This window comes from Lagenorhynchus albirostris, chromosome 2, assembly GCF_949774975.1.
Source record: "Lagenorhynchus albirostris chromosome 2, mLagAlb1.1, whole genome shotgun sequence".
In the NCBI taxonomy this organism is placed as follows: Eukaryota; Metazoa; Chordata; class Mammalia; order Artiodactyla; family Delphinidae; genus Lagenorhynchus; species Lagenorhynchus albirostris.
Genome location: NC_083096.1, coordinates 43,518,614 through 43,532,731, shown reverse-complemented (window position 1 = coordinate 43,532,731; position 14,118 = coordinate 43,518,614). Strand labels below are relative to the sequence as shown.

At 38.6% G+C, this 14,118-nt stretch overlaps 1 protein-coding gene across 3 annotated transcripts in view; it reads left to right on the top strand.

Annotated features, from left to right (window-relative positions):
- Window positions 1-14,118, top strand: part of PLA2G4A (phospholipase A2 group IVA) — a 160,975-nt gene that overhangs the window by 46,909 nt on the left and 99,948 nt on the right. The gene's annotated exons all lie outside the window — the stretch shown is intronic.

The following is a 14,118-nucleotide window of genomic DNA, read 5'->3' as shown; positions in this document are numbered from 1 at the left end:
GAGTTCCTTGGCAAACCTGGGGCTGTCCCTTTTTCAGATGTGATAATCTTTGTCTACATCTTTGAATGATAACATTTTGAATGGTTCTCTGATGCTCTTTTATCTGTCAGAATAGTGTTTTACTTTGACTTTACATTAATTGGGAGTACTTGGGATCAGATAAAATGACTGTCCTAGGACAGAGTTTTGGATTTCAAAAACATTTCCATTCTATTTTGGAAAGATGGCCGAGTTAAGACTTTAAACTAGCTGCCTCTGTGAGGTATTGTGCCTTTGGATTTTTTAAAAATGCAGTTTAATTCTTATGGCTTTAAGTGTGTTCATTATGTGTGCAAATAGCTATAGAAACTGGTGTGGGACAGCTTGAAATGATATGAACCAAAGCCTGAGGATAATGTTGAATTAATTTGGTGGCAGTATCCTTCTACGTTTTAAAATGCAGTTTTCCTGGTTAATCTTACCATGCAAATGACTAGGGGTCGTGGAGCTGGGAATACAAAGAAGGATGGATAAGTATTGTGATAACGCATTGGGTAAAGTTGTAGATTATTGCTAAAATATGGGAATGGCCATTTACCCCTCAGAACGGGTTTGGGGGAAAGAATGGAGATTGCAATTTACCAGTCTGGGGAACAGGGAAGTCTTTCTGGCTGAAATGGCATTTACACTGGTTCTTGAAGGAAGAAAATCTTAGTGCTGAGAGCAGGGAGAATCCCAGGCAGAGAAAACAGCATGTTCAAAGGCGAGCGAAGGGCAGATTGCTTGTGAGGTCCCAAACTGTTAGAGACACACAGCAAAGGTGAAGGAGGACAGGCACTCATACAACAAGACTGAGATTTTATCAGAAATGCAGTGGGAAGAATTTGATGGCATTTGAGTCACAAGTCACAGGATTGGCTCTTTATTTAAAAAAATATTTGTTCTGGCCATAGTATGTTAAATATATTGGAGGTGACTATAGAGTATGCTTTTTATATTTAAGAATAGGAGGGAAAGCAGAAACTAACACACCATTGTAAAGCAATTATACTCCAATAAAGATGTTAAAAAAAAAAAAGAATAGGAGGGACTTTAGCTTGTTGAAATCGCAATGAAAATGGGCCAATAGAGAGAGGTTAAATATTAAGGAATGAAGAATTTGGGCTCTGGGCTCAAGCCTTCAGTGAATGAAGGGTGTCCAGGAAGTTGGTAAAAGTTGGAAGGAGGGGGGCGGGAGGTGGAATCTAATGGTAAGAGTTTTTGATGAGCAGTGTTTCTCAGGAGAGGTGACGGGAGCAAGGACAATTTCTTCACATCTAGTCTGGACCAGGGGTTTATTTTCTAAATTTTATCTCATACATCAATCTACCCCATTTAATCACTCCTTTGCCAAAGCTTTTCTTAAGTTATTCTTTTGCTTTTTATAATTCTTTGCATTTTCATCAATTAAACGAGAGTTCACTGGAGAAAGGCTCCTGTGAAAGAGAAGCCAGGGACTTCCCTGGTGGCACAGTGGTTAAGAATCCACCTGCCAATGCAGGGGACACGGGTTCAAGCCCTGGTCTGGGAAGATCCCATATGCCACGGAGCAACTAAGCCCGTGCACCCCAACTACTGAGCCTGCGCTCTAGAGCCTGTGAGCCACAACTACTGAGCCCATGTGCCACAATTACTGAAACCCACGCACCTAGAGCCTGTGCTCTGCAACAAGAGAAGCTGCCGCAATGAGAAGCCCGCGGACCGCAACGAAGAGTAGCCCCTGCTTGCCGCAACTAGAGAAAGCCTGCACACAGCAACGAAGACCCAACGCAGCCAAAAATAAATAAATTTATTTTTTAAAAAAAAGAAAAAAGAGAATCCAAATTGGAAGCCATACGCTACCAAATGTAAAATAGATAGCTAGTGGGAAGCAGCCGCATAGCACAGGGAGATCAGCTTGGTGCTTTGTGACCATCTAGAGGGGTGGGATAGGGAGGGTGGGAGGGAGATGCAAGAGGGAGGGGATATGGGGATATATGTATACATATAGCTGATTCACTTTGTAATAAAGCAGAAACTAACACAATATTATAAAGCAATTATACTCCAATAAAGATGTTAAAAAAAAGATTAAAAAAAAAAGTGGTACCCCCCCATGACCTTGAGAAAAGCACATGCCTTAAAACTCTAGAGGTTGTACTGTTAGTAAAGCCATTCATAATTCAGCTAAAGGCTGTGTCAGTGATTCGCCAACCATGCAAGTTACTGACCTTTGACTATCAGTGCAGAGCTCTGTCTTAGAGAGAGAATGGTTTTTACCATGCTTGAGATGAGTCCTATAACAAGTCAAATTCTACTCTGAGTCACCTTCAACTGGTCTGGATCTGATTTCTTAGCTACTTTCCCCATAGGCCCCAGGCACTTTGCCTGTGCTTATTTATTGTAATTAGGACAAGGAAGAGAGTAATGCTGCAAGTGTCATTTTAAATCTATTTGAGTTGATATTGATAATATTACTTAAAAATGAACATGAGATATTAATTCATCTAATGAAATAGGGAACAGGTACGTTTTAGATCCCCACAGTGTACACAACACAGGTTGGACCCTTGATTTCCAAAAAGCTTTCTTTTTATGTTTTTAATTTTTATTCTTTTGGCTACACCTCACAGCTTGTGGGATCTTAATTCCCAGACCAGGGATTGAACCCTGGCCCTGGCAGCGAGAGCATGGAGTCCTAACCACTGGACTGCCAGGGAATTCCCGAAAGCTTCCTTTTTAAAGTGAAGGACGCTTGGAAGGAATAGCCACTGGAGATTAATCACTGTTGGAGAAAGGATAGTGTTGTGACATTCTGTTAACATTTCTATTCAGCATTTGTAATTTGATTTTATTTTTCTTGAATTAAATTTTTTTTGGGGGGAAGGAGATCATTGCCAACCCTTGATATCACCTTGATGAGTTTACAGGAAATCAGGAGGAGATAAAAAGAACAAAAGAGAGTCTTAGAGAAATAAATTCAATGATAAGGTTGGTAAGAAAAAGTAGAGGGACAATATACAATGCCAAACGATTTTATTTTTGAGAAGTTGTAGGTGATTATAGTGAGAAAAGGCATGGGTGTTAGCTGTCACTTTTCTAAGAGGAGTTTTGATGATATTACTTGCCGAGCTTGATCTATACAGATTACCAAGTAAGCAGAATTTGGGATGTTTGTATACAGAAGTTCTTTAAAGATAGACAAGGATAGAATGGTGAACAATGTCCTAAGATCTGAAAAGGATGATAGAAAATTACCCTCTCTTCTGTTGTTGACAGTGTCTACATTTATCTAAAAAGGCAAATTTCCATAAAGTTTTGCATATTGGTAAAGAATGACAGATTACTATTTGGTTTTTCAGCTTTACCTGTGTACGTAGGGGCTTTCTCAAGGGTGCCACATGAATCAAATAGTTGACACCTATATCTGCTTTACTTTTGAAAAAAATTTTTTGGCTACACTGCGCAGCTTGTGGGATCTTAGTTCCCTGACCGGGAATCGAACCTGCACCCCCTGCAGTGGAAGCCTGGCGTCTTAACCACTGGACCGCCAGCGAAGTCCTATATCTGTTTTTTTTAAAAATATAATACCAAGATTTTATTTTTATTATTCATCCTATTCTAACTAGCTTCTTTTAGAAATACCATACTGCATTGCTAGAACATCATAATACAGTCAGCAGCACCCCATAAACTATCTTTAGAGGAGTCAGAGCTGACATTTGAATCATAACATCTCACTCATTTCCTGGTTTTCACCTCAGAGCACTGGGCAAGCCAAGAACAAGACAGCCCCTTCCCAGACATCCTTGCTAATCTCAGTTTGTTCAAATGTATGATGTACATTTGTTCCCATTGCCCTGGTGCCAGCCCTTCCCTGTATTCTTATGCTCACATCATATGAAGAGGTAGTTTGAAGTTCAAATTTGCATCTGACTCACCATAGTCTTATTTTAAAAAGAAGTAGTTTGCATATACCCATATGAATATAGTGTACTCTTTCCCTCATGTACATAAATATACTCTTCCTCTCATATACATAGATATATCCTAAATATTTTAATATGGTTTAATGCTCCCTCAACTTACTAATCTGTGATTTTATTTAGGACATTTCTAAGAACCCAGGCAGGGTAACTCTACGTACCCTGCTTTTCATTACTCTAATATTGTGAATACTATTTCCCTCTCCCCTGCAAAGAGCTTTGGTTGAGTTGTGTACTATAAGTGTGTTGACTGCAAGAAGTTTGGATAAATGCTTATTGTTACTGAGAACCTGGCTGTTCTAGTATTCTTTTCTGAATCAAACATTTCCCTGACGTCAGTTGTGACTGAACATGAATTTTGGTTTACTAAACAAAGGAAGTTTAAATTGTCATCTTTCACATATTGTCAAAGAATGTAAGTACAAAAACAGGGTGATACAAACAGAATGGAAGACTTTTAAAATATTCTAGACCACCTGACTTCTGGTGGGGATTCAGGAAGAACCTTGGGTTTGTACCCCCTCGTGGTCTTGAGGAAGGAAGAAACACACTGGCTTCACTCCTACCTTCAGGGGTGATGTGGAGTCGAGGATGAATCAGCATCAGTACTGATGCGGGACTTGTGATCTGGGGGATGCACGTGGACCATGTGGAGCATCTGTAAGATTGTTCAAACTAAACATGAAAGTTCGTTTACAAAATTTTTTTTTACTATCGATTTTTACTACCTATTCATATATAAACCAGGCATCAGATACTAATTATTTGCAAGTGTTCGATTCTTTTTGAATCATTCTGTGTTCTTTTTTATGTCTTTCAGTCCTATGGAGTAATTACTGTAAGAGTTCACACATCACTGTGTAGTGAAACGAATATTCTCCACATTACTCAGGTCCATGAAATCTCACCTATATGATTTTTCTAAATCGCATTAATTTTCCTAAATCTCATTAATCGCACCTATTCACTAGAATAGGTGGGGGAGTGTAGGTGATCTCCCCCTCCCCAGGGTCCTACAGGTATTCTAGGCACTTAGAGTTGCCTGTAAATTAGGAGTGGGTCCTGCCATAAGCCTTGGTGGCTGCTATCATTGGCATCCAACCTTCGGCTAAATGTTGTTTGCATGGATCCTGGCTTTCCACTTTTGGCAAGCACTGGGACAGCTCTCAGAGTAGTCTTCCCAGTGATCACATGCCACGCCAGAGAGACTCTACCCCTGAGCTCAAGGCAACGGTGCTTAGAGTCCAGACTCCATGACCATCCTGTAGTCATCACGCCACCCACAGTGCACCAGAAGCATGACTTTCCAACACTTGTAGAAACTTAAGAAAACCCAAACACATTTGAGTTTTAAGAAAGTAGCCCTGTTACCTCCAGTCTTGTCTCTCCAAAGCAGCAGTCTCAAATCCCCTCACCTCGAGACCATCCAGAGGATTAAGCCTCTTCAAAGGACATGGCTCTCAACACAAAGTGTTAATAATTCCCTGGGAAAGGAAGTTAGAATTCATCCTTCCTATTTGCACATGTTGGGATAAGAGGCATAGTGTTGTCTGTATGTAGAGAAACATCATCTATGTAATCTGAGAATCTTTGTTAGCAGCAAGGGCAATGTAGAAATTACTATGAAAATACATTACCCTCTCCTGTAGCCATTCCTGAATTCCACGGTCATCAGAATCTCCAGGGAGGAGGCAGAATATATTTATGAAAGAACATGGTCTTCAGAGGCAAAGCACTACTCACTGGTCTTGTGTCTTCAGGCAAGTTTCCTCTCTGTCTTCTTTTTCTCATCTTAGAGACATTGAGAGAATTCAATGAGTTGACATATGTGAAGCATTACATGCCTCATGCATAGTAATTGCTCAATGAATATTATCTGTTATTGTTAACATGATTTCAGATATCAACATAAGAAGACATTTATTTCTTAAATATAATCTTTGTATGAGCCAAAGTATTTTCTATTTGGGTAGTTTGTGCACTTGAGATTATTTTCAGTTTTTCACCTTGGAAACAAGAAATTTCCATTCTGAATTTCTGTGTTGAGCAGATTATTGGATCCTTCATTTTTTCAGCTCGAGAGAAACAGTAGAATGGTACTTCCACTGTCTTTTTGATACTCTTGGGCACAATTCACTCCTTTGCTCCCCTGACAGTTATCCAGACCTCTGCTTAACACCTCTCTCATGTGGGACTTCCCTGGTGGTCCAGTAGTTAGGGATCCACGCTTCCACTGCAGGGTGGTGGGGGCCCAGGTTCCATCCCTGGCCTGGGAACTAAGATTCCTCAAGCCATACGGTACAGCCAAAAAAACAACCAAACAAACAAAAAAAGCAAAACAAAAAATGCCCCATGAAACACTTGTCACATGTATTTTGGGGCCTATTTCTTCTTCACTTTTTAGAGAATAAGTGCTTAGTCTTGAGCCTGGTATAGTAGGAAAATCTCAGAGAATTTTGGATGAATGAATAAAATACATAAATATGTGTAACTATACCTTTCTTCTAGGATATTGCTTCCTGTTTTGCGTCAATGAAGAGAGAATTAAAAAAATAATTTTATACTCCATTTTTGTAGATTATAAATACCACTCTGATTTCTATCCATAAGCTATCTAGAGTTTTCATGGGTTTCAAATTTTATAACATCTTGGATTAATTTATAACATAATTAATCTTTTCTTGGATTAATTATGAAGTTGCAAATATTCTTTTTTATAAATGACCCTGCTGCTCTCATCTTTTCTGAATCAAACATTTCCCTGACGTCAGTTGTGACTGAACATGAATTTTGGTTTACTAAATATTTTTGTAATGTTTTTGAGTATCCACCCACGATTCTAAAAAATCTGAAATAACTTCCTAGGGGGCTTTTTATGGAAAATAATTTCAAGATGAGTAAAGTATTCCAGAATGCATGCCCCTCTCTTATCTCTTGTCTTGTATTTTCTGTGTGGTAGGGAAATAGAATGTGTTAGGAAGGCACTCCTCTTCCTCACTCATTTAGAATGTCATGCAGTTTATCAAGCTGTCAAATGGTTTTGTGAGTACGGTTAGTCTTTTTTCCTTTCTATTTAAATTTCAGTAGATTTTTTTGTTTGTTTACATGTATGTATTTATGTGTTTTAGGTCTGATAAATGTAGTGAATGATACTATTTTATGATATTTTGTTAACATCAATTGATCTTTGTGTGAATTTTCACCACATTTATTCAATAGGATAAATGGAGCTATATTCCAGTGGTATATTTGGCAGTAATGCAGGTTCCTGTCAAAGTGAAGAGTACGTCACCAGTACTAATAGGGACACAATCCACATATTCTCTTTTTATTTTTTCAAGACCTATTAGTGATGGATCCTACTCATTTAGTCTGCCAGGGAATTGGCTCATTTAGTTCTTTATCGCATATATCTTACACTTGAGCTTCTTCATCCTAAAATAGTTTTTATATTTCTCATATATATACTTTAACATGTTAATGTTCTACAATTTCTTTAGTTTTCTAAAATTAAAGAAAACAAACTTAATTTAAAAAACTTTTTTAAAGCTGAGTGATATGCCGCCTTCTCACCATGTGTTAAGTAAACGCTCTTTGCCAGAAATCATATACCACTTCTATATTGAACAGGTGCAATTAATACCTAATGGAATTAAATTAAAAAACAGGTTAAATGTTTCTTAAATTTCCAAAGAAAAGTATGCTATTAAAGTTTTTATTTCAAAGAGAAAAACTCTCCTGGTCTAAAATTTATGGGAAAACTCTTATCATGTATGTTATTTTAGTATATTTTAATATTTTAACTGTTTTCTTAAAAATAAAATTATATGACATAGAGATTGAAATGACTAAACTTAGCTGAGGTATATAGCCTGAGGGGTCCTGTAAATTTTACTGATTCTTTGGAAGCACTTTTCCATTCTTACTCCTCATTTGATGTATCAGTATGTTTTTTATAAAATATTTTAGATAAAATCCTAGACAAAATTATAAGTTTATGTACAAGGGTAATCTAAGCCTCCAGATGCAAAATGAAATAACAGTTTTGAAATTTTAACTTTGAAAAAGACATGTTAAAGAAATAAAACCCATTGCTTATCCCAGCAAGGCTCCATTATTCTTTTTTTTTTTTTTTTTTTTTTTTTTTGCGGTACGTGGGCCTCTCACTGTTGTGGCCTCTCCCGTTGCGGAGCATAGGCTCCGGACACGCAGGCTCAGCGGCCATGGCTCACGGGCCCAGCCGCTCCGCGGCATGTGGGATCTTCCTGGACCAGGGCACGAACCCGTGTCCCCTGCATCGGCAGGCGGACTCTCAACCACTGCGCTACCAGGGAAGCCCCAAGCCTCCATTATTAATGTCGTCAATAAATGCTGAGCATCTGCTATGTACTTGGTACTTATTCAGTGTCTTGAAGAAGTACAAAAGAAAAAAAAATGAATGCAATACTTATGCTTGATAACTTTACTGAGTGCCTGTTTCATACCAGCAGGGAAGTATGGCTTAATGGTTAGGACAAGGACTCTGGACCGGCTTACTTGGATTCACATCTCCCTTCTCCTTTATTAACCGTGTGAATTTGGGCAAGTTATTTAGCTTTCCTAGGTCTCAATTTCCTCAACATTAAATGTAGGGTAATAATTATACCTTCCTCCTAGATTTTTTTTTAATTGAAGTATAGTTGATTTACAATATTGTGTCAGTTTCAGGTGTACAGCAAACTGATTAAGTTATACATACATTTATATGTTTTTTTCAGATTCTTTTCCCTTATAGGTTATTATAAAATATTGAGTATAGTTCCCTGTGCTATACAGTAGGACCTTGTTGGTTATCTGTTTTATATACAGTAGCATGTATATGTTAATCCCAAACTCCTAATTTATCCCTCCTCATCCCTCCTGTAATTTTTAATGAGGACTAAATTAGATTATGAAGTGCTTAGAAAAGTACTTGATGCATAATGTACACAGTGTGTTTGTTAAATGAACAAAAATGCTAAGCAGAGGTCTTAGGACTTATATTTCATTTACTCATTTCAGTCACACTACGAGATATGTGATTTTTTTTTTTTTTTCGGTACGCGGGCCTTTCACTGTTGTGGCCTCTCGCGTTGCGGAGCACAGGCTCCGGACGCGCAGGCTCAGCGGCCATGCCTCACGGGCCCAGCCGCTCCACTGGCACGTGGGATTTTCCCGGACCGGGGCACGAACCTGTGACTCCTGCATCGGCAGGCGGACTCTCAGCCACTGTGCCACCAGGGAAGCCCGAGATATGTGATCTTTTAATTTTAATTTTACCAGTGTAGGGATTTGTTTAAAGACATTAAATAAATAGTCCCAAATCACACAGCTCTTCTCTTTTGGGGCTAGAACTCAAGCCTGTCTCGCTCCAGTGTCTACTCGTGCAGCAGCTTTGCCTTTGAGCTACTTATGGTCTAGCTAGGAAGATGAAATGGGTGTAAATAACTATTTGGAAAGTCAATCCAAGAGAGTATATACTCAGTAATTGTGTGTTTATATTATACAGTATTACTAATTTTGAAAAGTGTTGACATTAAGCTTCTGAGAAGACTTTATAGCTTGAATAGAGACTGAGATGGGTTTTATAACTTAAGTAGAGTACTAATGTATGGAATGGATGTGGGACATTTCAATTTGGAAATAAAATAAGAAAATATTTTAAAAATAGGATTGATATAACACTTCTAATTACATTATTTAGGGAATTTGGCTAACTTTTAATGGTTTGCCTTAGGAATAAATGTCAGGTAGCAGGGATAATGCCCTGCCTTAGTGCAGTGTTTCTAAACTGGGGATCAGTTTTGTTCCCAGGCACATTGGGCAATATCTGGAGACATTTTTATTTTTATATTTTATTTTTTTTAATTTTTTGGCCACACTGCAAGGTATGTGGGATCTTAGTTCCCAGACCAGGGATGGAACCTGCGCCCCCTACATTGGAAGCATGGAGTCTTAACCAATGGACTGCCAGGGAAGTCCCTGGAGACATTTTTAGTTGTCACAGTTGGGGGATCCTACTGGCATTTGGTGGGTAGAGGTCACAGACCGTACCCCAGAGCAAAGGATTATCTAGCCCCAAATGTCAATAATGTCAAGGTTAAGAACTCCTGTTTTAATGAAAAAGAATTATTCTTACATAGAGTGGAATCCAAATATACAGCTAAAATTAATAATATAAATAAGTTAATATGTTTTATAATACTACATAAGAACTTCTGGAGAATTACTCTCTCTCCAACCTAAAGAGATTCCAAGAAACATCCCTAGGTTATAAATCTTTAAACCATTCCAAGCAGAAATACTGATAACAGAACTATTTTTGTTTCCTTCCAAAAAGATATCATAGAGATTTAAGTAAAAGGGCAATGCAGGCAACAACAAAATTTTCTGTTCTGTTTTAGATCTGCATTTAACTTTCTTTGGGTCATTTTCCATGTGTCTTTCTCTGTTCTCTCATGAATATCAGCATTCTTTATAATAAGTCACTTTTACTGTATGCTGGGTGGTAGCCCGCTTCATTACTATAGTAAGTCAATTGTTAGTACAAAATGTACCAAGTCGATTGTGAGTAGATGCTATAGACTTTCTTCCTGGCATCCATTTGGCTGATGGTACATTCTGATAGCTTCATGTTCATTTACAAAAGGAAACATGTGACACTGAGAAAATACCATGCTAGGTCAGAGGCTGTGAGCAAAAGGAAAATGAAAAATAGGAGGCGTTCAAACCGGAGACTCTGCCTGATAAAGGGATCCCAAAACAGTGTTAACAGAATGGCTTCGTACTTTCAAATGAGGAAAAGGCATTCTATGATTGAGTTCCTAGACAATGCTGCCTTGGTATAAGGGTTTTGCACTTCTCTCTCCAATATATAGAGAATTACGGCCAAAGTTCTGTTTTACTAAACCACACTGAATTTTTCACTAACGTTTCCAGCTTCTGCATTTCCAGCAATTCGCAGGGACTGCCCTTCAGCACCTATAGCCATAACAATTCCAATTTTGAGCCCATTCTGGTGGGAGCAGGGGCTGCTACTCATAAATAAGTCCTTTGGCACTTTACCCTATTCCTTAGAGTTATTAGGAAGGCACACTGGGATTTGAAGATCTGTTTGTTTGTTCATTTATTTACTTTCACATTTAGTACTTGGACATAAAGGTTAAATACAAATGCACTTGGAAAACCATAACCGATATTGATCTATTAAATGTTTGACATTGATATTTGTATATTAAAATACAAATAAATGGGGTGGGACAAAGCACTAGGAAGGTTGAGACATACTAACAAAGAGTAAAAAGAAGTTAGGGGAGATTGTTGTGCCTATAGTAAAGGTCACCTCTTCTACAGTATTGCTCAGGGCTAGTCCATCACCCATTACTTCAATAATATTTATTATGTCCCTATAATGTTTCAGACTTTGTGCTAGACTCTTGGATCCAATAGTAATTTGGAAGGATGTGGTTTCTGCTATCATGAAGTTTACAGTTTAATAGAGGCAAAAATAGGTGAGAGTTGTTAGTGTTGGTATATTTGAAAGAACAAGGAATTTGGCTTCAGAAAGACTAGGTTAAACTCCTGTTTCTAAATGACCTTTTGCTCAACTTACTAAATGCCTCAAGGGAGTCTCAATTCCCTTACCTACGAGTTGAGAATAATAATACCTAAACCAGCAAGTTGAAGTGGAATTATTTTTATGCAGATTTACATAGATGAGGCTACTAGGAGACATGATTGGCAGTGGCCAATTTAACCCGATAGGAAAATAGAACAACTAGTTGACTTATGAACTAGATAAGGGAAGCATAGAGAGAACATCTCATTCCACCCATCCTTTAAGTGTACAGTCTTTGGACCCTTATCTTGGATAGTCTTAGGACAAGGACAACAACTTGAATAACATTTAGTTATGAATTACTAGTGTTTAGTTATCAGCTAAAACGTCAAATGAAAACATAATGATACACATAAGTAAAAGAGAAGCAATGTTCTCTTGGACAGAACAGATACTTCTGCCACCAGTATGACTGTGTGGAATGTTTGAAATGTGTGGATTTCAGAGGTGCTCCGTGGCCTGAATGTTGACTTGCGAGAACGATGTTCCAGTGCCTGGTGGAGGAGGGTCACTGACTGGAAGGAAACCCAGGGTCCGGTGGGTGAGGGGGACTTGTAGGCCTTTTATCACAGAGATTAGGCCTGCCTTTGTAGGCAGCAAGAGTCAAAAGCGTTTCACAAAGACGACTATAGCAGCATTATGTAGCAGCTTTGCATATGGGAGAATAAGCAACTACGAAATTATGTGAATAGTCCAGTTGAACTGGGTAAGTGATATTTTGAGAGGAATTGAGGGGCCAGCGTGTTAGAGGTGAAATAGGTAAAAGCTGGAGACAGATAGGATACAGGAACTATGAGGAAAAGAGAATGACTCTCATGTTTCTGGCTCAGGCAGCAAGAAATATGGTACCATGAAATAAAATAAGAAAGTCAGGAAAAAGAACATGTTTTTATTTTAGTTTTTTTGGTTTTGTTTTGCTTTGTTTTTCTTTCCTCTTGCATTTAGGGAAAAATTCAAAATGGATTACTTAGCAATAGATTATATATGGACATGTAATCAAGAATCTTATATTTGTCATGTTTGTACCGCTACCTCCTTGAAGCCTTGAGGAAATGAAGGAATGCATGATGGCTACCATTTAAACCTGAATATGATCAGCTTTAAAGGATCCGAGAATAATTATACTATAGGATTGATGTGTGCCATGTGACTTGAAGGGTGCACATCGAATATTCTTAAGACTATATAGGACTTCCCTGGTGGGCCAGTAGTTAGGATTCCGTGCTTCCACTGCAGGGGACACGGGTTTGATACCTGGTCAGGGAACTAAGATCCCACATGCTGCGTGGCGTGGCCAAAAAAAAAAAAAGACCATATAAATAACTGTGATGATTCCTTTTCATATTGGTTTTGACTACATGAGCACTAAATTTTTTAAAGTGTTCATTTCCTTCTGAAACATTCTAGTGGAGATTTGTAACAGCTATGAAGAGAAAGTCTACAATTTAGTCGCAAGTTTGGGGGGAAAAATTAAGATACAATGAGGAAACATTTAGAGAGGTAGTTAAGGAATCAGAAAAAAAAATGATACCCTGGGCACAAAAGAAGGAGATAATTGCACAAAGGGCATTGCATATATGCCAAATCTGATGAAAATTGAGAAAAAGCTCATTGAATTTTATATTGAAGTTATGATAGGGACATGGTGATGGCCAGGAGCTGGTGACGGGAGGGGGTAGATATAGGGAGATGTCCATCAAAAGGTACACACTTCCAGTTATAAGAAGAGTAAGTTCTGGGGATGTAATGTACAGCATGGTGACTATAGTTAATAATACTGTATTATATTCCTGAAATTGCTAAGAGAGTAGGTCTTTTTTTTTTTTTTTTGGCTGCATTGAGTCATCGTTGCTGTGCACGGGCCTTCTCCAGCTTCGGCGAGCAGGGGCCACTCCTCGTCCTGGTGCTCGGGCTTCTCATTGCAGTGGCCTCTCTTTGTTGTGGAGCATGGGCTCTAGGCTCCTGGGCTTCAGTAACTGTGGCACTCAGGCTCAGTAGTTGTGGCTTGTGGACTCTAGAGCACAGGCTCAGCAGTTGTGGTGCATAGGCCCAGTTGCTCCGCTGCATGTGAGATCTTCCTAGACCAGGGCTCGAACCCATGACCCCTGCATTGGCAGGTGGACTCTTAACCACTGCACCACCAGGGAAGTCCCAAGAGAATAGGTCTTAAATGTTCTCACCACAAAAAAGAAACGGCAAGTATGTGAGGTGATGGAGGTGTTAACTAACTCTACTGTGGTAATCATTTGGCAGTAGGTAAGTGTATCAAATCATCATGTTGTATGCCTCACACTTATACAATGTGATATGTCAATTACATCTCAATAAAGCTACCAAAAAAAGTTACAGTAGAGAGAATAGACTGATTATGGTAACAGAATAAGGCAGAGCATAGTAGGTTAGGAATTTATAAGTGATGGGATTTAGAAGCAGTAAATATAAACTGTATTTATTTTTCCAAAAGCTTTAATGGAGGAGAGGAAAGATCTTGAGGAATTG